The 21,232-nt window shown below is 33.3% G+C and overlaps 1 protein-coding gene, 1 non-coding gene and 1 pseudogene across 2 annotated transcripts in view; 1 reads left to right on the top strand and 2 right to left on the bottom strand.

The window, feature by feature from the left end:
- Window positions 1-21,232, bottom strand: part of CSMD3 (CUB and Sushi multiple domains 3) — a 1,236,222-nt gene that overhangs the window by 1,197,353 nt on the left and 17,637 nt on the right. The gene's annotated exons all lie outside the window — the stretch shown is intronic.
- On the top strand, window positions 3,979-4,075 carry LOC126010269 (uncharacterized; annotated as a pseudogene).
- LOC126010324 (U2 spliceosomal RNA) lies at window positions 14,082-14,272 on the bottom strand. The gene has a single exon (XR_007496399.1). It is a non-coding gene; the product is annotated as a U2 spliceosomal RNA (small nuclear RNA).

Below are 21,232 nucleotides of genomic sequence, written 5' to 3'. Positions count from 1 at the left end.
TGTCTTATATAAACAATATGTATATGTTTAGGTGTATATATACATACATATATGTATATATAAACATTTATACTTATGTATATATACATATATACAATCTAATTCTACATAGGTATAAAGAATGATACAATCATGCAATTGTAGCTGCATGGAACTAGAAGATATTATGTTAACTAAAGTAAGCTGAAAGGATAATGATATCATTTACATATGGTACTAAGAATAACTGCAGGAAGAAATGTAATGTTCTTCATAGAAGTTGTCTTTAACACCCATGGCCCCAGAGCATAGTGAGGAGAAGGAAAGAAACTGAGTGGAAGAGGATAAACCCAAATATGAAAAGATGGGGACCAGGGGCCAAGCAATCTCAGGTGCATTGGTTGTACAACAAAACAACAAAAAAAATCCAGAACTAAATATACAAGCCAAAGGCAACATCAGTGGAATCAAGATACCCAAACTTTAGTAATCTAAACTTAAAGTGGGACTGTTATACTTGCAGACTTAGGGCCAAGTGAGGTGAGAGGCACTTAGGGAACATTGGTTGAGGGAGGTTGACAGTTGTTGGGATTGGCCATGATTCAGTGTATGTCTGAAACTCAACTATAAAGGACTCTTTTTAAATCACAATGGTCTCAATAAATAAAGTAAAATAAAATTGTAGAAAATGTCCTCAGATTCTAGTCTATTAAATGAAAAAAACTTTTTCAGGTAACTGTGTTAGCTTGCTGTTGACTTAAACTTGATTTCTATTTCATAAAATGAAATACCCAAATTCAAAAGAAACCAGTCATTATTAATGATAATATAAATGTTATAAAAATGTAAGTTCAAGGGGAAGATTGTCTAACAAAAAGTCTTTGATTTTCATTTTCAGCCAATTCTGCTTAAAATTAGAGTATACACATGTTTTATATGATTGTGTGGTATTAAAAATGTGCTCCTTACTATTCCATTACTCCTTACTATTCCATTTTCCTTCCTTGCACTGAGGTACTTTGCTACCAGATAAAAATGATTGTATGTAACCCCCATCATAATCTAAAAAATTGTATTAAACTCAAAAATCCATTCTGGAGAGGTTGTACAGTAGGCACTTGCATCCTGCCAAACCCATGTTAGATCCTGAGCACCACTAATGATCTTTTCATTTTTCCACAGCTACACAGAGCACAGATCTAAAACTAGCTCCTTTGTTTTGCCAGGTATGGCACAAAAGTCCCAGTCCCAAAGAAGGAAACATCAAAGCATAGAGGCATTAATTGTCTTAAAAATCCAGGAAGTCTAGAGTAAGACTTGCTAGTACTGCCTATGATCACTTATTTAGAGCAAATAATAAAAACAAAGTAAATAAAGAACAATACATTATATTATATATAATTATCTGAATGTGATAAATTAACCAACTCCATATTAATCATAATATAGTCTATGTTCAATATTTGGTTTAATTAATTTAATTAATAGATTAAACAATTATTCATTGATATTAACAACTAATTCTTAATTATTTTAATATTAATAATTATTAATGAGTTAAATATACTAATTTATTAATAGATATAATCTATTTATTTGTTCATATTTCTTAAAAGAAAGTTACCTAAATCTAGTTTTAAAATCACTTTACTAACATGTCACAGATAACTTGATAGTATTCTAGACAATATTGATTTTTATATACCCTTGTTCTAAAAATATTAACTAACCCTAGTTATAAAAATATATATAAATAAAATTATCTACTTATATTATTGTAAAATATTCTTTTTAGTATCATACAAGGATTATACATAATGAAACATTTTATAGTCACTAATGTCTTTTCCAGGTGTTGTGAGAAAATTTCATAATAAAAGATTACACAAATGGGGCCAGAGAGATAGCAGAGGTAAGGCGTTTGCCTTTCATGCAGAAGGTCGGTGGTTCGAATTCTGTCATCCCATATGGTCCCCTGTGCCTGACAGGGCAATTTCTGAGCTTAGAGCCAGGAATAACTCCTGAGCACTGCTTGGTGTGAACCAAATTCAAACAACAATAAAAAAAATTACACAAATCTTCGCTCCCCAAATTTTAAATTTTTGTGAACTAGTGAGTATCCAAATTAGTACAAAATAAGCAGCAACAACAAAAGTGTAATAAATAATATATAACAATGATTTAGTTCTTTTTTCATGGAAAGAAAAGAAAATTTTTTTGTTTTTGTTTTTTGGGTCACACCGGGCTGTGCTCAGGGGTTATGCTCAGAAGTTGATCCCGGGAATACAACCACCGTCCTTCTGCATGCAAGGCAAACACACAACCTCATGCTATCTCTCCTGCCCGGGAAGAAATTTGTTATTGTTGTTTTGTTTTGTTTTGTTTTTTGGCCACACCAGGTGAAACTCGGGTTACTTCTGGCTATGTGCTCAGAAATAGCTCCAGTCTTGGGGGACCAAATGGGACCCTGGGGGACTGAACCGCCATCCTTCCAAGGCTAGCGCAGTCAAAAATGCCTTACCACTTGCGACCCTGCTCAGGCCCCAGGAAGAAAATTTTTGAATAAAACAAAATTGATTTTTAATTTAATTCTAATATTATGAACTAGAAATCAAAAATTCTTTCACTGGTAAATAAACAAATTTTAAATTTTGTTCAATTAACAGGTTCATTATTTCAAATATTTATATATACTGTATTACTTTAAAAGTTACAATTCTCTATAAATATTCATCACAACAATCAAGAAGCAAATAGGTTCATAACACCATGTCTAAAAAGACATTCAAACAGTAATGGGAAATATTGAATGTGATTTTAAGAAAAGAATATTGCAAAATTTTCAACAACACTTATCCTTTTCATTTATTTATTTGTTTTTTATTTTGGGGACATATTCACTATTGCTTAGACTCTGCACTCATGGATTACATTGGCAGGGTTCATGGAACTTTGAGGAGTTCTGAATCAGCCATGTGCAAAGCAAATGTGTTACCTACTTACTGTACTATCTCTTTAGTCCCAGGAACTTACTTTTTACAGGTATGGTTGGTAATAATGAAGTGGGATCCTAAGTAGCAAGTTTAATGAACAGATTGATCTAAAATAAGCTAAACATTGTAATTAAAGATGATCTCAAGAATATAGCTTTGAAAATTATGAGGATAGTGGACAATATGGTAGCTATTTATGATATATGAATATTTAACATGTCTAACCATATAATGTCACTGAACAAACTAAATTTTTATTTATGTTATCTTCGAATAATTGAAGTTTAAATTTAAAAAATTTAGAATTCTTTTTCTGCTAAGTATAAATTTATTGAGTGGTACCATAATTTAATTTGCTCTTTAGAGAATAATCTTTACATTAGTTTATTTTTCCATTATATGTATAACATATTATGAGTAATCTTACCAATGATAGATGAGAAAAAATGTTTATTCCTGCAATTAAATATTTCATCTAGATATGATTTAATTAGGCTCTATCAAATAGATCATTGATTTTCTGGATAAGGTAGGCAAAATAACAATTTAAAACAAAAGAGTGCAAGTTTTTAAAGTGTCATAAATATAGTTCCTAAAACAGCATATAATTTTACAAGTTCTGAAATGAAAGATAGGGAAAAAATAAATGCAAAAACAATGAATGAATTCAATGAATTTATGGGTTTGGCCAATATTTATAAAATATTCTTATAAATATTTAACAACTTGTTACTTCCAATTCAAGATTTTTTGCACCCAAAAAAAGTCTTGTTAAATATTTAATAATGGAAGACCAAATTCAAAGTGCAACTTATTTTATCTCTGATGCCATAAAGAATATGCATGATTTAAATTTTAATATTTAATAAAACACATATCTAATTTAGTAGACAGACGCATTCATATTAAAATAAGCATAACGAAATATTTTTTCCACAGTCAACATGCATAATATTGTAGCAGATGTAATTGAAATGAGTAAATAGGTTAAAAATTGCACTGTTGGATCTTTTCCAGTTCATATGCATCGGGTTTTCACACACCTGTGTGATATGTGCCTCCCTTCAACCTTGTTACGACGTCGGCACATGACCCTTCTGACATTAAAAAAAAAAATTGCACTGCTTACTCAGAAAACTTTGAACAATATCATAAAATAAATGTAGGTTTTCTTTCAAAAAACAGATGGCAAGGATGAACTCAGGTCCATCTTGGGCAGACCTGTGCAACACAAAAACCCTACCACTGTGCTATCACTTTAGTCCCCGTATTTAGTATTTTTTAACTTTTTATAATTTTTTTATTTTGAATTATGAGAACAAAAGATGCAAATAAAGAGGATAAGGTAAAATTACAGTGGAAGGACAATCACCCATAACATAATTATCAGAAGAAGTCCCCTTGCTGATATCTTAACTTTGAACTTTCAGCCAAAGAAAGTTAAGATAAATAAAACAGAATCCATGTGCAATTACTTTGTCCCTCAAGTTCCCAGATTGTAGCACATTATGATATTTCTTAACAGCACACAAGGCAATCTAAAGCCATCAAACTTACGTAACTCCTTAAACATTAGAGGCATAGTATTTTTTACATTTCCATGTACATGCATATTAGCTTAAGTTAACCTCAAATTTTAAGTGGGTGTGTTTTAGAGTCAAAGGAGCACAGTAAAAACGGTGTTAGAGTGGCAATTGTTGTTTGCATAGGCCCACCAAAATATGAGAGGCATGGAAAGGAATAACCTTGGCCTAAATACAAAGAGATCCTACCCCTGAAGTTTCCTGGCATAAGACCAGCTCTAGGCCTCAGGCAAGTTATCATTCGATCCAAGACATTGTCCGTAGCGCCAACACACTTATCTCACAGTCTCTGTTGTTGGTATCATGTTTCTGTATTAAAGATTCTGGAATCTGCATGTCCTACATTGAAGTTATGATGTGGAGTGCCTTCTCGTTTCACCTCACCATAAAAGGGCAATGCAGGAAGCCCTGTCCTGTAAGCAGGTTGTTGTTGTTAAGTCTTCTCAGTGTTAAGAGAAGTCTCTTTTGAGCAGGACGATGTCTGAGCAGTGGTAGGGTCTTCCGTGGTAGAGGATTGCTTCCAGGTGATGTTATATACAAACCTCACCATTAAGGGGCAATGCAGCAAGCCCTGTCCAGTAAGCAGGTCATTGTTCTTGTTGTCTTCTCAGTGTTAAGGGGTGTCTCTTTTGAGTAGATTGATGTCAGAGCAGCTGTAGGGTCTTCCCTGGTACAGGAATGCCTCCGGGTGATGTTATATACAACCTTGGATGTTTTGTAAATGTCTTCTGTAGATCAAGGGGTAAATGGAGAATGCCCATTCTTCTGAGGCCTGTGCCAGGTCTTTATGTCAATGTTCAGGGTGTAAGGTCTCATTGCACTACAAGATTTGTGTGTTCCCATTTCTATTAAATAAGAACTTATTGGTATGTATAGTATTTTCCCACGTTAGTGTGCCTACGCAAACAAGATATAAAGCCACGTGGTGCTATCAGATATATGGGAGCGTAAGAACATTTCCAACAAGACCCATGACTTGGTTCAAACATAAGTATTAAACTGAGGGATTCTTTCACACCAAATTCCATATTGAGCAGTTCACAAAGAGAAGATAAAAAACATGGGGGGGGGGGGGCGGGATCATCACTGTATAAGAAAGTATTCAGCAAAAGTTATAGCCGTCAAAGAAAACACCCATAAAATGTTGAAAAGATATGTGTCCTTTTTATGCCTTTTAAAATAGTTGGGTGGGTGTTAACTCTAGGGCACCACTTTGGTCTGTGACTTAGGACTCAACAGTACTTAAGTTAGAAAGGGTAAAAAAAGGAGTAATGATGATAGGAGTTAAAGATGTTAAAGAGAAATATGAACTTATGAAGGGGTATGCAAAAGGGCAGAGTACAAAATGGACATTCTGCATACATAAAAACATAATTCAATGATAGTGAGTACTATTAATGTTTCTTGTGAGAGTACTATTAATGTTTCTTGTGAGAGTACTATTAATGTTTCTTGTGCTATCGCCCCCGCGCGATTTTGAAAATGTAGACTGGACAGAGATTACCAGTGCCAGCCAAACCTCCTCCTGCTAGACTCCTGGCTCCCAGGAAGGAGAGATCCTTCAAGAAGCTGGGAGACCAGAAGTTCAGAGCCCCATCTAGACCCTCCCTAAGGAGCTGCATGGATGATGGGGGAAGGCCTAGGGTACCTTCAAGCTCCACCAAGGGACCCAACTCACCGGCTTGCCCAGGCATGTGGCCCGGGGAAGCCCTGGAGATCTGTAGCAAGGCGGTAGAGGAGTGCTGGGGTTACCCAAGTCCCGCACCCCCACTAGGCCTGGTCAAGCTGGCCTCCGGCATGGCGGGGGCCTGCCAAACCTCCTCCTGCTAGACTCCCGGCTCCCAGGAAGGAGAGATCCTTCAAGAAGCTGGGAGACCAGAAGTTCAGAGCCCCACCCAGACCCTCCCTAAGGACGTATTTAGTATTTTTACTAGAAACCATAGTATCTGGCTTTTATGGTCTATACTTGCAAGATGCATGCTAGATTATGAATGCTTTCTAGAGTATAAACAATAAAATACTTTACTATTTGATATTTATTATATGGAAAAATGATTAAATTTTTATGTATTAACTCAAATAGATTTACAATAATCTATAGGTTTTTTAATACTTTAAATGAATACTAGAAGTTTTAAAATCTACATATAACTTTCATAATTATGCTGGATAAGAGTGACAGAGACAAAGAGAAATGCACAAAAGATTGACAAACTATTTGCTAAACTGGGCAAATAAGAGCATAATAGAATTATATTCTATAAAAAATAAAACAATTTCTGTACCTAGATGGGTGGGAAGCAGTAAGTGAACTTCTAATGCTGTAAGGAAACTCTGTTTATCAATAAGTTGTGTTATTATAAACTTAAAAGCTATAGCTTAAAGAAAGATACCAGCACAATCCTTTGTGGTGGAAAGGAATGGCATCCCTGAGAAGAAAATAGAGTAAGTAAGAAAACAGAATAATGCAGAGTAATTAAGACCAAGCCTATAAATGGATGCTATAATGTGTAATAAAAGAGTCCAACCATCATCACAGGAAGAAAATAAAAACAGGTCTATTGCAGAGAAAGCCTGCTAAGGTATGAACAATGCTAGTTTTGTTTAAATTTTGACTTCTATTTGATAGTCCTTATAAATAAATGGTTTTTTTATAGTGTTCTATAAATTATCCTTAGTTTGTTGTTGATATAATTTCCTCACCAAAAATGACCTCAGGTTTTTACTTAAACAAGCAGGAATGTCATCTTGTTTTATGGGGCCAGAGCAATCATAATACAACATATAAGGAGCTTGCTTTGCATGCAGTCAAACTAGGATCAATCCCCAGCATCCCATAAAAGTCTCCTAGTTCTGGCACTAGTAATTCTTGTAGGCAGAGCCTGGAATACCCCTGACCACTTGCTGCGGTCCCAAACCAAAAATAAACAAAGAAAAAGAATGCCTAGATTTTCTGGAGCAATAATGAAACAGATAAGGTGCTTTCGAAAAACGTAAGTTCTGTTCAATCCTCACAACCACATGTGCTCCCCCACTAGCCAGGAATGATTCCTAAGTGCACAGTCAGCTATAAGCCTTGAGTACTTTTGGGTGTGGCCAAAATGAAAACAAACAAACCAAAGAATTCCTTGTTTTGATAAGTGAAATGGTGCAGTATTATTGAAAACTTTAAAACTCTTTACACACATACAGCATCATTTTTTCTCTGTCCTAGTGTTGTCATATGCAATAATTGTTTATTTCCCCCATAACATTAATATAATATAAATGTGCTGTGATAATATTACTATAACTAGCATAAAACTCATTAAGTCAAACAATACATAATCAAAATTAGTTTTGCATGCTAAATCATAGTATAAATGTTGTGCTAGTGTCAATATTTACTGGAACATTTTGAAGTTTTTAAGTACCCTAATATTTGCATATATTATAGAATATCAGTAAAATTTCTCTAGTATTTAATGTGATATAAAAACCCACAAACATAATAGATAAGATAATCCAAACAATTTATTAAAGTATGTCATATTTAGTTTCATGTATAACATACCATTATAATGTGTTATGCATAAATCATATCTTCTGAGTCTTTAACTTTTCATTACTTCTATATTAGAATAAATTTTCAGTGGGTGAAAAATGGCAAAAAATTTTAATGAAGGGGGAATCCAACGCAAAATTATGTGAATTATTTTTTTTTTGAGTTTTGTTACTCTTCTTTGTGCTACAAAAGTAAGATTCTGGCTGCCTACATGTCAGATTTTCTACAGCTATTTTATCCTGTCTGCTAGGAACATTACAATGCAACAGAAGTTTTCATTAGGTAGTCTTAAGCAATATATTAAATTTTCAAAGGTAAAAACTTGGCATTGGAAATTATTGAATTTCTAAAACAAAATGTCAGGTTCATTCATGCTGTGGAAAACTATTATAATTCTGTTTCTATAAACTATGTCAACCTTGTAAACAATCAATCTCCTGTTATATTCCACCCAATTGTTGCTTATCATCTCAAAATTCTTTGTTTTGGAAGCAGAATGAATAGAATAAGATTTCTGGAAGATATGTATTGTTTCACTTTCTAATTTTTTCCCATTGACCCCAAAAGAAAATTAAAACAAAACTGAAGAAGATAAAATTTGCACTGAATGTGTTTGGTCTGTTGAAAAGCACTCACTTGTAGTGGTCTCATTATTTTTAATTAAGATATGCTTTTACAGCATAATGAAACAGGTTTTAAAAAATATGACTAAAGATCATGCTGTCCCAGTTGCTTTTCTCTTTATTCTCTTAAATTAAAAGTGAAACCAATAATGATAAAAAAAAGCTGACATTTAGCATTATATAGGCAAAATTGATGTCTATTCTACCCCTACCCCAACAGTCAAGAAGAAAATAAAATAATATCCCTGTAAAATCTCTAGGATATCAAGTCTCATTATGTTTCCATCAAAACACACTGGAGAATTATGAACAACTTTAGTAATTATATTATCATGATTTATTTTCTAGAGATTAAACAAACCTTGGGCCAATGAGATAGCTTTAAGGGCTGAAGTACATGTTTTGCATGCAGGAGACTGATTTCTGTCTCCACATGTTCTCGCAAGAATTTTTGGGCATAGTCACAATGCACTGCTCCGTATGTCCCCCCCTTCAAAAAGAGACAGTGAAACAACTATTAGTGAAACACTATTAGTGAAACACTATTAGTGAAACACTATTAGTGAAACACTATTAGTGAAACACTAATTTACAGGCAATGTAATTTCTCAGAGAAACACCTATCATGTCCATTGTCCTGGAAAAAAGTATATGCAATAAGAAAGTATATAAGTTAATTGTCTAAAATATAATTATGTTTAAGATGTTTAAAATCAATATATAAAAAATGATAACACCCAAATAAGAAAGAGTTTTGAAGAATCAAAGTATAGCATAGAGATGTGAAGATTCCAAGTTGCATGTGCTTTGACTGATCTACCCTAATTTCTACTCACTAAATGTAACAAAATGGAGACATGGAAGAAAATAGGAACCATGAAAAAAGAATGTTTGAAAAAAAAGCACTTTTCAAAAGTAAGTTATGAGATTATTTCAACAGTGCTAAGAACATTGAAAGTTTTCTGAAGCAGACTTCAAAGATACCTGAATGTTATTGTTTCATACTTCAAAGAAAATCTAAGTTCATGAAGATAAAATTTATAAATAAAAGTAATACACCTGTGGTGGACGGGGCTAAAAAGAAAGTAATATACCTTTAAAGAAATGGAAATAGTTAAGAATAAAAGTTATAAAAAAATTGTATCCTATAGGAGGCATACATTTTTTGGTAAGTTTAAGAAATCAAAACCCTATGTCTACAAATGCTTTAAGATACAGTGAAGATTGTTAAACAAAACACAAACAAGTAAAACATTTAAAATATTAAAATGTGGGGTATTTACATAAAATTCAATCATAAGGAGAACATCCTGGGAGTTACAAAAGTTTTTAGTATTAGAACAAAAAGAAAGAAAGGAAACAAAAAGAAAGAAAAGTAAAATATAAGTAAATTTATTGATTAGTCAACTAATGTTTAGTTTTTAAAACTGGAGCTCAGTGGAAATAGTGAGTCTGACAAGATGATATCACAAGGGGGAAGCTTAGCACTGAAGCACACATACCACATTTGATGATTCTTAGTGTCAGCAAAAATTGACTATCTCTAGAGACCACAGGGAAAACATATCAGCTACATAGCCAAATGTATGAATACTGCAATTAGGAGTGAGAACTTCATGGATACAAGTAAGTGGCTATACCTCTCAGACATCACAACATCCACAACACAATAGTACTAAATCCTAAACACTATCCATTTCTTTCTCTACACCAATAGAATTCCATTTTCCTATGAATCATTGGCTCTTTTATAAACCATCTATACTACAAAAACTCCAAAAAAAATTATGATAGTAGACAAAAATAAGTTTCCTCTTGAGACAATCGGTAGCTTCAACATATTATCAGGGTTAGGTAAGAAATGAGGGCAGAAATAAAAATATACTAAGGGAAACTGAATGGAAAAGTAAATATAAATTCATATTTAGGATAGTTTTATTTAATTATAGGATTAGAGAGTACAGTGGATGGGGCACTTGCCATGCATTTGATAGGCAATTGCTCAATCCCTGATGGTCTACCAAGTCCGTCAAGTATGATCCCTGAGTGTAGAGCCAAGGGTAAGACCTCAGTACTGTTGGGTGTGATTCAAAGGAAAATTAAGAATTATTTTGGGGGAAATTTTGATCCATACTCTTATTTATTTTCAGGAGATTATACATAGCTAAGTCTCAAAAGGTTTCTATTAGAAACATAACACCCACTCTATCTCTCCAGTCACTGGTACCCCTCTTCCTAACTTCCTGCCTAGCTTACTTGAAGAGGGAGACCCGCCCACTGCTGGGTGGGATCTTTGGTTGGTAATTAAGCCTAAGGGAGGAGTAAAAGAGATTCAGAGAGATTGTCCACAAGAAGTCTCAGCAAGAGGCTGGATGGAGACTTTGGGTGCAGACAGGCTGTTTAGCTTAGAAGCCACACATGGTGGTTAGAGCCTTATAATAAAGCTTCATATTTCCTGACTTTTACTGACTGCTTGTGGATCATTTCCGCGCAGTCATCCTGAAACCTACAGGTCTGCCAGGACAAAGAAGGTGCAGGTTCCTGGACTGACCCAGAAAGGCCTCACCATCCATCAACTATCCTCTACCACCATCCAGAACTATTATTAATTTAATTAATACAACATCTTACAATTTGATTATTTAGAACTTTGCACCAGAGACAAGCATACTTGGAGAAATTTTGCTAGAACCAACCAATATGAGAATAACAAAGAATAACATTAGTAGTGCATTCTACTCTGGAAGTGCTTAGAGTCCAATTTGGGCTATATACTTTCTTTCTCTCAGTTTTTTTTTATTTATGAACCATATCACTGATCCATTTGTGAAGTAACTATTTTTTGGTGACTTAAATGCCAGGTAGTATGCATACATTGTTGAACAAAGATAACAGGTAGAAGGGCCGGAGAAATAGCAAGGAGGTAGGGTGTCTGTCAGAAGCAATTTCTGAGCATAGAGTCAGGAATAATCCCTGAGCACTGCCGGGTGTGCCCGAAAAACCAAAATAAATAAATAGATAGATAGATAGATAGATAGATAGATAGATAGATAGATAGATAGATAGATGATAGATAGATAGATAGATAGATAGATAGATAGATAGATAGATAGATAGATAGATAGATAAAAGAACAGGTAGAATTATATGAGTTTTTGGATCTTAGTCATACATTTGGGTAGACATAAAAGCTGAAGGCTGTAGAAATGTCTTAGATCTTCAGATAATGAGTTATTTTCTTTTCTGCAGAAAAGTTTAATATTTATGCTCAGAGAAGTCTAGGTAAAAATGTGATGTGTATAATATGTGGAAAAGGCTTATATTTTATTCTTATTTTTTTTTTTAGTAAGCCCTCTTTAAAAAAAAGAATGAGTTAAAAATACATGGTAATACATGGTAATAATGGTGTGAGAGTGGCAATTGTTGTTTGCATAGGCCCAGCAAAATATGGGGAAAATGGAAAAAAAAAAAAAAAGATTTGGCCTAAAGACAAGCAGACCTTATCCCTGAAGTTTTCTGGCATAAGACTGACTCTGGGTTCCAGTCATAATAGGTTGTCCAACCCAAGTCACTCTCTTTGGTCCTGGTGAATTTTTTCACACATTAGCTGTTGTTGGTGTCACGTTTCTGTAGTTAAAGATTCTGGTTTCTGTGCATGTCCTTCATCGAAGTCAGGATAATGTGGGGAGTCCTCTAGTTTCACCTCACCTGCCCTGCAAGCAATGCCAGGGTAGTGGTAGGGCCTTCCTGGCAAAGGTTTGCTTCCTGGTGGTGTTATAGACAATTGTGGTTGTTTCCATAGAAGATCAATGGTTCAGGGAAGGATAGGCAATGCCCATTCTTCTGAGGTCTGAGCCAAGTCTTTATTCCAGTGTTCAGGGTATAAGGCCAAACTGCATTACAAAATATTTGGTCCTATCTCTATCAGATAAGAACTTGTCTGCATTTGTAATATTTTTCCATTTTAATGTGCCTATGCAAAAGAAAAACAAAGCCACAAACTATTATTGGTGCCTCTCTCTTTTAGTTCATGAAACTTTCTTCTCTCTAGGAAATTCTTCCTTCTCATTAGCATGTCTTATTTTCTCAACCTCCTATTAAAATATTTCCATCACCATGGAGATTTAATTGGTTAAGGGAAAATTCATTTGCCTATGTTGAAAAGCAATGAACTAAAATTTACCTCACATATAAAATCAAAGAAAATAAAGTATTTTTATTTACACCTCTAGTTTTGTTTCATAGAGAAAACTACATAAAGATACCTTGCAAAATTTCTTTATTTGGTGAATTGTGAAGGGGCTTGCTCGTCACTGCTTTGTGATGGATAGTTGAAAACTTACATAAAAAGAAGTTGCACAGTAGAATTTTAAGGCTTAGAGTTATGCTGTTTCATGCCCCAATTTTTAAAATTCAATATGCAGTTTCCTCCTATCATCAATGTACTCTTAAACTATTTTTTGATTCCCAATGTCGTCTGATTTTCTTATATAATAATATTTTATAAGAGAAATCAAAATTATTTCTTTACAAGCTTTGTTTCCCCACAAAAGGAATTATGATTTTTTTTGATATCTTGGGGAAGTCAGAACAAAACTATTACTTACACTTCAAAATCCCCTATTGTTGACTGAGATTTACTAGACTTAAAAGAAAGCTAATGTTTATTGATGTGAAATGTATAAAGAAACATATAAAACTTGATTGACATTTTCATATTTGAAATGGCAGTCAAAGAAAGTACATTAATAAAATAGTAGTATTATTAAGATTTATAATAGAAATTAATATAACTCAGGTAATATAACACATAAAGTAAGAAAAATAGAAAAAACAGAATTATATAACAAATAAAATTGATATCTCTTTTACAACTTTTCAAAAAATTGTATACTGAATGATATATTTATTTGTTACACTTAATAGTAAATGAAGTCTCATCTATCACAAATAAAATAAATACTTTATGCTGCAAATAATAAAATGGAAATTTCTATGAAATAGATTCTTATATTTACTAAATGATAGATTATTAGTAATAATGTTATTTAATTAAACATTAGAATGAGTAATATTTCAAATATAGATTCAAAGAATTATTCTACAATGCTTTATGTGAAATGAGACATGAATAAAATAGAGATAATGAAATATCTCTTAATAAAAGTTTAGAGCACAGAGAAGCAAAGATAGTAATAGATAACTGAAATATCAAGAAAAGTATTTTTGGTTTTTATTATATAGTTTTATAGTTATATATTATATATTAACATATATATTTATAATATAAATAAATTATTATAGTCATTACACTATTTTCAAGAAATTATGTAATCATTACAGTATAGTTTTTTTTTTTTTTTGGTGCACCGTTCCTGGAGGTACTGCAATACCAGGTCGATGCGTGGAATGGACGGAGCAAGCTCCTATTCCAGTTCCTAGTGCCAAAAATCCATTTAATATATTGTCGTCGGATAGACGACGTATCAGATATTAAACTGATAAGAGCAGATACTACACTTGATCTTAGCCAAAAGGCCGAGAAGCGATACAGTATGGTTTTAATAAAAAACACAACTAATATTAGAATTAATGGAATAAAGAATATAAATATGATTATGATGAATTATATGAGTATATCAAATCATTTGGAGGACAGTTCACAGCAATCAACACAAATATTTTTATAAAATGCCAAAAATGCTATAAAATATGCTCAGGAAATAAGTGAATATGTAGAAAATTTACTGTGCTTTGCATATTCCAGATTTTCAAAATTATCACTGTTTATTAATAAATCTATAGATAAAGCACACAATATATTGTAAAAAATGTACACAATTATATGTAAAAGAACATTCCGAATATATTTATATCAGGCTGTCAAGACTGGCTATAACTTAAGTGAAATAGTAATATGAAAATTAGGGGTCCGGAGCAGTGGTGCAAACAGTAAGGCGTTTGCCTTGTCAGCACTAACCTAGGATAGACTATGGTTCGTTCCCCTGGTGTCCCATATGGTCCCCCAAGCCAGGAGTGATTTCTGAGCACAAAGCCAGGAGTAGCCCTGAACTTCACTGGTGTGGCCCAAAAACCAAAAAAAAAAAAAAAAATTACGAGAAAATATAATTATATGTACCAGAGATTTATAGTATAGGCACTTGAGCTGATGAGGCAAAAGCTAGCTCAAACCATGGTATGATGTATGGTGTATATATACCCTGTGCACAGAACCATGAGTAAGCACTGAGCACTGTGAGGTATGGTCCTCCCCCAAAATTACACAAAGAAATATAATTAGTTAAGTATAATTAAATTAATTAAGTTTATTAATTATTTATAAGTCTAATATGTAAATATTTAATATTTATTCTTTGGTTAAAATTTACAAATATGCAAAGAATTTTTTTTGGTTTTTGGGTCACACACAGCAGTGTTCAGGGGTTACTGCTGACACTGTGCTCAGATCTCTCCTGGCAGGCTTGGGAGACCAAATGGGATGTTGAGAATCAAATCGGAGTCTATCCAAGGTTGGCTACCTGCAAGGCAAATAAATGCCTTACCGCTGTGCTATAGCTCTGACTCCACAAAGAAGATTTTTAACTTTTTTTGTTGTTAAGCATGTACATGTAAACAATTCAAATATATGTCTAGTATTGTTTTATTAAGCTATGGATTTGGGTTAGGGTATGATTATTCAATTTATTAAGGAGCATACTGATTTACAGAAAAGAATATCTACCTTAAGGCTTATCTTAAATAGCATGTTATACTAATACATGCTAACGATGATTTAAACTCTGAAAAACCAATTAAATGTATTCAAAGCATCTCACATAGCTTGTTATTTGAATAGTTATTGAATAAATTAATGTCCTTGGATGTTTTCGAATAAATGAACCAGTGACTTTTATTGTTAAAATATGCACTATTAATGGGAAATGTATATTGAATAAAGCTCTCATTTATACTGACCCATTTGGATTTTGTATGATAATTATGAAATGTATCAAAGATATAAGAGATTATTAGACTGAATAGAAAGAAAACAGCATGTTGGTCACCTGATCATTAAAGATATATAACTGGTTTGAAGGCCCACATTCCATTACATTAGTATGAAGAGTTGAAATTCATTTAAATGTTGATAAATTAATTTGCCTCAGCTAGGATTGGCATTGTGGAAGAAAAGTACTTAAGGACACATAGTGAGTTATAATTTTTCAGGGCTCAGTGATTTTTTGTGTGTCCATTCTTTGAGACTAATAAGCTAGTAATATTTTAAGCTAAAGAACTGTAATACAGATAATTCAAGTGAGAACGAGTACATTCCACATTAACTAGAAAAATAAACAAAGGTGTTCTATTTCTTACACATCCATATGTAGATTTTAATAAATTCTATATTTTCTTAAAATAGGTAATGATAGTCACTGCTACTGGAATAAAAACAAGAAATATCTAAAAGATTTAGTCAATATTAATTGATTTTTAAGTAAAACTTGGAAATAAATTAAAGTAATACAATCAGTTAACCATAAACCAATTCAAATCTACAAATATTTATTGAGTGCCTACTCTACTTAAAAGGCATTGTGTAATGAAGATTCCCTGCTGGGTGATTTAAGATTTTGGGTATACTCATTTAGTAAGTCAGTAAGTGTTATGCATTAAGAGAAACACTTTTCTTATGCTTATAAAAAATAAAATCAAAGAAAGCTTTCAAGGAAATCTATTTATTTAAAACACAGAAGAATAAAATTAAACTTGAAATCAGACTTTGTATACTGACATTCCAATTTTGCATCTCTTTCTGTTTTAATATGTAACAAGGGAAAAATATAAGTCACTACGAGGCACAATACCTGCCTACAATATCATAACACTTAATGTTTTTCCCACTCTAAAATTTGACGGTAAAACATGATTCAGTAAGTAATGTCCAATGCGTACAAGGCCTATTTCTTTAGCAAACAATGCTTCTAATCTTACTAGTTCTTACCTACATATTCTCCTGACTCTATTGTTTTATTCTTTACCTTGCTGCATGTAAATAAATCTTTACATGTTTATAAAGCTTATTGCAGAAAAGAACTAACTTTATAAAAAGGATATAACTCAGAACTAATCTTGATTTCTGAATTTTTTTTTTTACTTAGAGTTGATGAATCCTGTTTGGTATGATGAAAAGACATGGGATTTGATCAGAATAAGGAGTATATTTACCTAATAGTCTCCCTTTTCCAGATAATATCCTCATTGTAAGCAAATACTTCATATTTAAAAAGAAGCTGAATCTACCACTATAGTTGGAAAACTTTAAATAGAAAACACAGTACACAGTAGGCAAAACGATTTCTTTTCCTGCAACTGAGAATAGAAATGGAAACTCAGAAGAACTTAGAAGTGTCAAATAATACATGCTACTAATGGAAGTATTTTCACATATATTTTAGAGAAATATTGTTGGCATAAAAATAAAATTATAAGAAAAAAGTTAATGTTCAACATCTGTTTAAATATAAAATTAATGTGTATATACTTGTTATTTTCAGTGTTTTAGTCACTATTAACATTTTACTCACTGTTTTTAATTTAGGATATTCTGATACTGGAACTGTTTGTTACAAAGCTACTTCTGTGGGATTAATCCCCCCAGAGAGTTTATACATATTTTTGAAGGAATGCTGAAGAAGGCCATTTCATTACCTGTCACTGTGGTATATGCAGCTAAGGCCAGGTGTGCCTTGGGGGAAACTTATTGACAACAAATGGTCCTATTCTACTGTTAACATTTTCATAATGTGTGATTGAAATTTCACAAAAGAAAAATGACCAACACGAATTGTCTCATGGGAACAGTTGATAATCTCTGATTATCTCAATTGACCCCATAATTATATCCATTTTGTCATCTGAGCAGATTGCCCTCAAGAATGTGGAACTCGTGGACCAGAGCATTGGAACAACCGGTAGGGCATTTGCCTTGCATGTGCTAACCTATGACAGACTGCGGTTCGATCCTCCAGCATCCCATAAGGTCCCCAAGCCAGTAGCGATTTCTGAGCGCATAGCCAGTAGTAACCCCTGAGCATCACCGGTGTGTCCCAAAAAACCAAAAACCAAAAATCAAAAAAAAAAAAGAATGTGTAACTCTAGAGACTAGACATAGTTTTGCTTGTAGAAGATCCAGGTGTAATTTCCAGCACCACATGGTTACTTGAGGACTGCAGGGAGTGACGCCTGATCACAGAGGTCTGCAGGGTGTCACCAGTACATTAAGAATCAGCTTCGTCCTCCTCCTATTCCTCCACCTCCTCCTCCTCCTCCTCCTCCTCATCATCATCATCATCATCATTATCTCAGAAAACTAAATAAAGAAACATCTCTCCTAAAAACTTCATAGCTACTAGATGAAGTTGTCTTTTCTTCTAGAATCTAACACACCTCGGAGTGGATTCTTTGGTAAACCCTCCTGTGACATTGGTTAACATTTCTGTTACAAACAGTATGCAGGATACCTAGATTTAGGATTATACCCAGAAACCTATTTACTGAAGAAATTATGTGACAGCACAGCAAAATAAAAATTTAATTTTTAAAAAATAAATTTTTATTTAAGCACCATGATTACAAGCATGTTTGTAGTTGGGTTTCAGTCATAAACTTAATTTTTATGTGAAATCATCCCCTCCTTTGTACATACAACTCTTAGTTCCAAGTCCCTTAATACAGGTTGGAAAAATTATGGCTTAGACATTTTGCCTTCGAAGTTAGAGTAATATAAATTCAGATGGTTTACCAGGATGGTTTCAGAGGACAGGATCTGAGAGGCCGCAGATGACTGGCCAGAACAGGACATATTTTCACCATTTCCAACACTTCATTTCTCTCCTGAAAGCCATTCCATTAGATGGAATTCAAGCAGAAAGAGATATTTCATTTCTCTCTTTACTTATTTGTCCAGACTCAGAAACATTTTAGATTTTTTCTGGGCCCTGATACATTTTTTAAATTAAAATATCTATCAGAAATTACTGAATGGATTGCTCTACCATATATGGTATGGTTTCTCCATACAATATCTAAGTTATACCTATTTTTTTAATTTTCCTGAAAACTGGCTGGAAATCTCAGAGTGGCTTCTCAAGCATTCAAGTCACTACTTTCTTCTTGCTACTTGAAAAAAGTGGAAACTGGAGACAGTACATATAGCAGGCAAGGTGCTTGCTTTGCAAGGGTCAACTCAGGTGTGATTCATCAGAACACTTAGTCCTGCCATCGGTGATCACTGAGCACAGAGACAGGAATCAGTTGAGTACAATGAAGATTGGTGCAAAACAAAACAAACAAAACAAATTTAAAAGAAAAAAGCTTAGAAAATGATCATGGTGCACTTGGAAATTCCTTAGTTAAATTGTACCAAACTATGTTCCCCAAAGCAATTGCTTGTCTTTTTCTCTTGAATTGATAAAAGTAGGGAAGGTAGCAACTTGTATAAATGATGAAAAATCTTTGATTTGATTTTACACTAACAGTCAGGATTTTAAAGATTAGTGAACATGAAATTTAGTTTCTTACTTTGTAAACCATCAAAAGAACACCCAGAAATGAGCCATATGGAATTTGTAAAAAAGGAAGTTGGTATAAACATTCAAAATAATACAAATATTTAAAGTAATCAATGTTATGAGATTTGGAAAATGCAGGAAATTTTGCTGAATCTCCGTAATATGTATAGAAATATCATTTTGTTTAACTCAGTTGTAACCAAATTGGCTAAGATATAATCAAATACCAGAATTTCAGTATAAGAACATAAAGATCTTTTTCCTTTTTTTAACTATATATTAAAAACAAAACAAAACAAGCTACCACTTGAAACACTATCTATTTGGTACATAAAATCTCCAATTGTTAAAAGACAAGCCATAGAAACTAATAGAATCTTTTATGTTTATATTTAGTCATTCTTTTATTCTTTGCATGGATTGATCTTGATAAGTTTGCTCAAGGCTTGCTTTATCTAAATTATTAAATAAAAAGGCAGAGATTCTAATTTAAATTATAAATTAGTAAAAAATCAGTGTGGTGTTCTGAGGAAGGAATTAACAAAAAAAAGAATGGATAACAAGAATAATTTGCTGATCAGAAACTATTACATAACTGTACAAACACTTTTAGAAATACATGTGGGATCTTCATTAATACTGAATAAATTAGTTAATATCAGTTTGCTGAACAGATGGAAATTAATAAACATTTTAATTGAAAATTACATGGGGAGAATTCTATTTAATTAGATTACAAAAATGATTAGTTTCATTGGAAAGCTTTAAACAATGTCTATAAGATGTTAAATGACAGTGGGAGACTAAAGGTATCCTATATGCGGCATGTATATATTGAGTAAGTTGAAATGATATTTTTCTTACAAAATCCCACCAAAGAGCTAAATTATTAAACAATAACTAAATTAATTTTTCACAAAAGCTTTCTCTGTGTAGTATATATATACATGTATTGGTTAGATATTAGATATTCATACCCATATTCTCAAAGTCTAGACAACAGTTTTGACAATAATTTGACCTTCAAAAATTTTGGATGCTGAAGAAATACAAAACCTTTTCTATGAATATAAGAATCTATTGACTACTCTATTTTTCATAATTTTTCATAATCAATCTAACTATTGATTCAATACCAAAGATAGTCAACTTGACATTAAAATGTTAATAAAATGCATAATATTAAGAAATCTTACAGAAAGAAAGTAAATATGTAAAATGGCACAAGCTATAACTGAATGTTTATTTTTTTCCACTTCTTTTGAGGCCTTTAAGGTTTTTACTTTTGAATGAATTATATGATTAGTACGTATTCTTTCTAAGATAGGATTTAATAATATCGGTAAGTGCAGGTAAAAATCTTTATAATAGAGAGCATAAAAACCGGCTATCCTTTGCAAAAGCTGGCTCCCTGTGTGTGACACCAGGCGGGGAAAATCCGCGAAAGTACACCGGCCCAGTGGGGCTCAGCTGTGAAAGACTGTGAGTGTGACCTGTCTATGTCTGTCTACTGTCCTCTTGCGTGAAACTCTTGCGAGTGGGGCAAAAAGAGCCTCCAGAAACCTCGCTCGCCCAGACGCCATTTTCAGGGAGGGACTTCAGAGCATAAAAACCGGCTATCCTTTGCAAAAGCTGGCTCCCTGTGTGTGACACCAGGCGGGGAAAATCCGCGAAAGTACACCGGCCCAGTGGGGCTCAGCTGTGAAAGACTGTGAGTGTGACCTGTCTATGTCTGTCTACTGTCCTCTTGCGTGAAACTCTTGCGAGTGGGGCAAAAAGAGCCTCCAGAAACCTCGCTCGCCCAGACGCCATTTTCAGGGAGGGACTTCAGAGCATAAAAACCGGCTATCCTTTGCAAAAGCTGGCTCCCTGTGTGTGACACCAGGCGGGGAAAATCCGCGAAAGTACACCGGCCCAGTGGGGCTCAGCTGTGAAAGAC

The sequence above is a fragment of the Suncus etruscus genome, chromosome 5 (assembly GCF_024139225.1).
Source record: "Suncus etruscus isolate mSunEtr1 chromosome 5, mSunEtr1.pri.cur, whole genome shotgun sequence".
Lineage (NCBI taxonomy): Eukaryota > Metazoa > Chordata > Mammalia > Eulipotyphla > Soricidae > Suncus > Suncus etruscus.
Note: the sequence above shows the minus strand (reverse complement) of the source record. Positions and strands in the feature narration are given on the sequence as shown.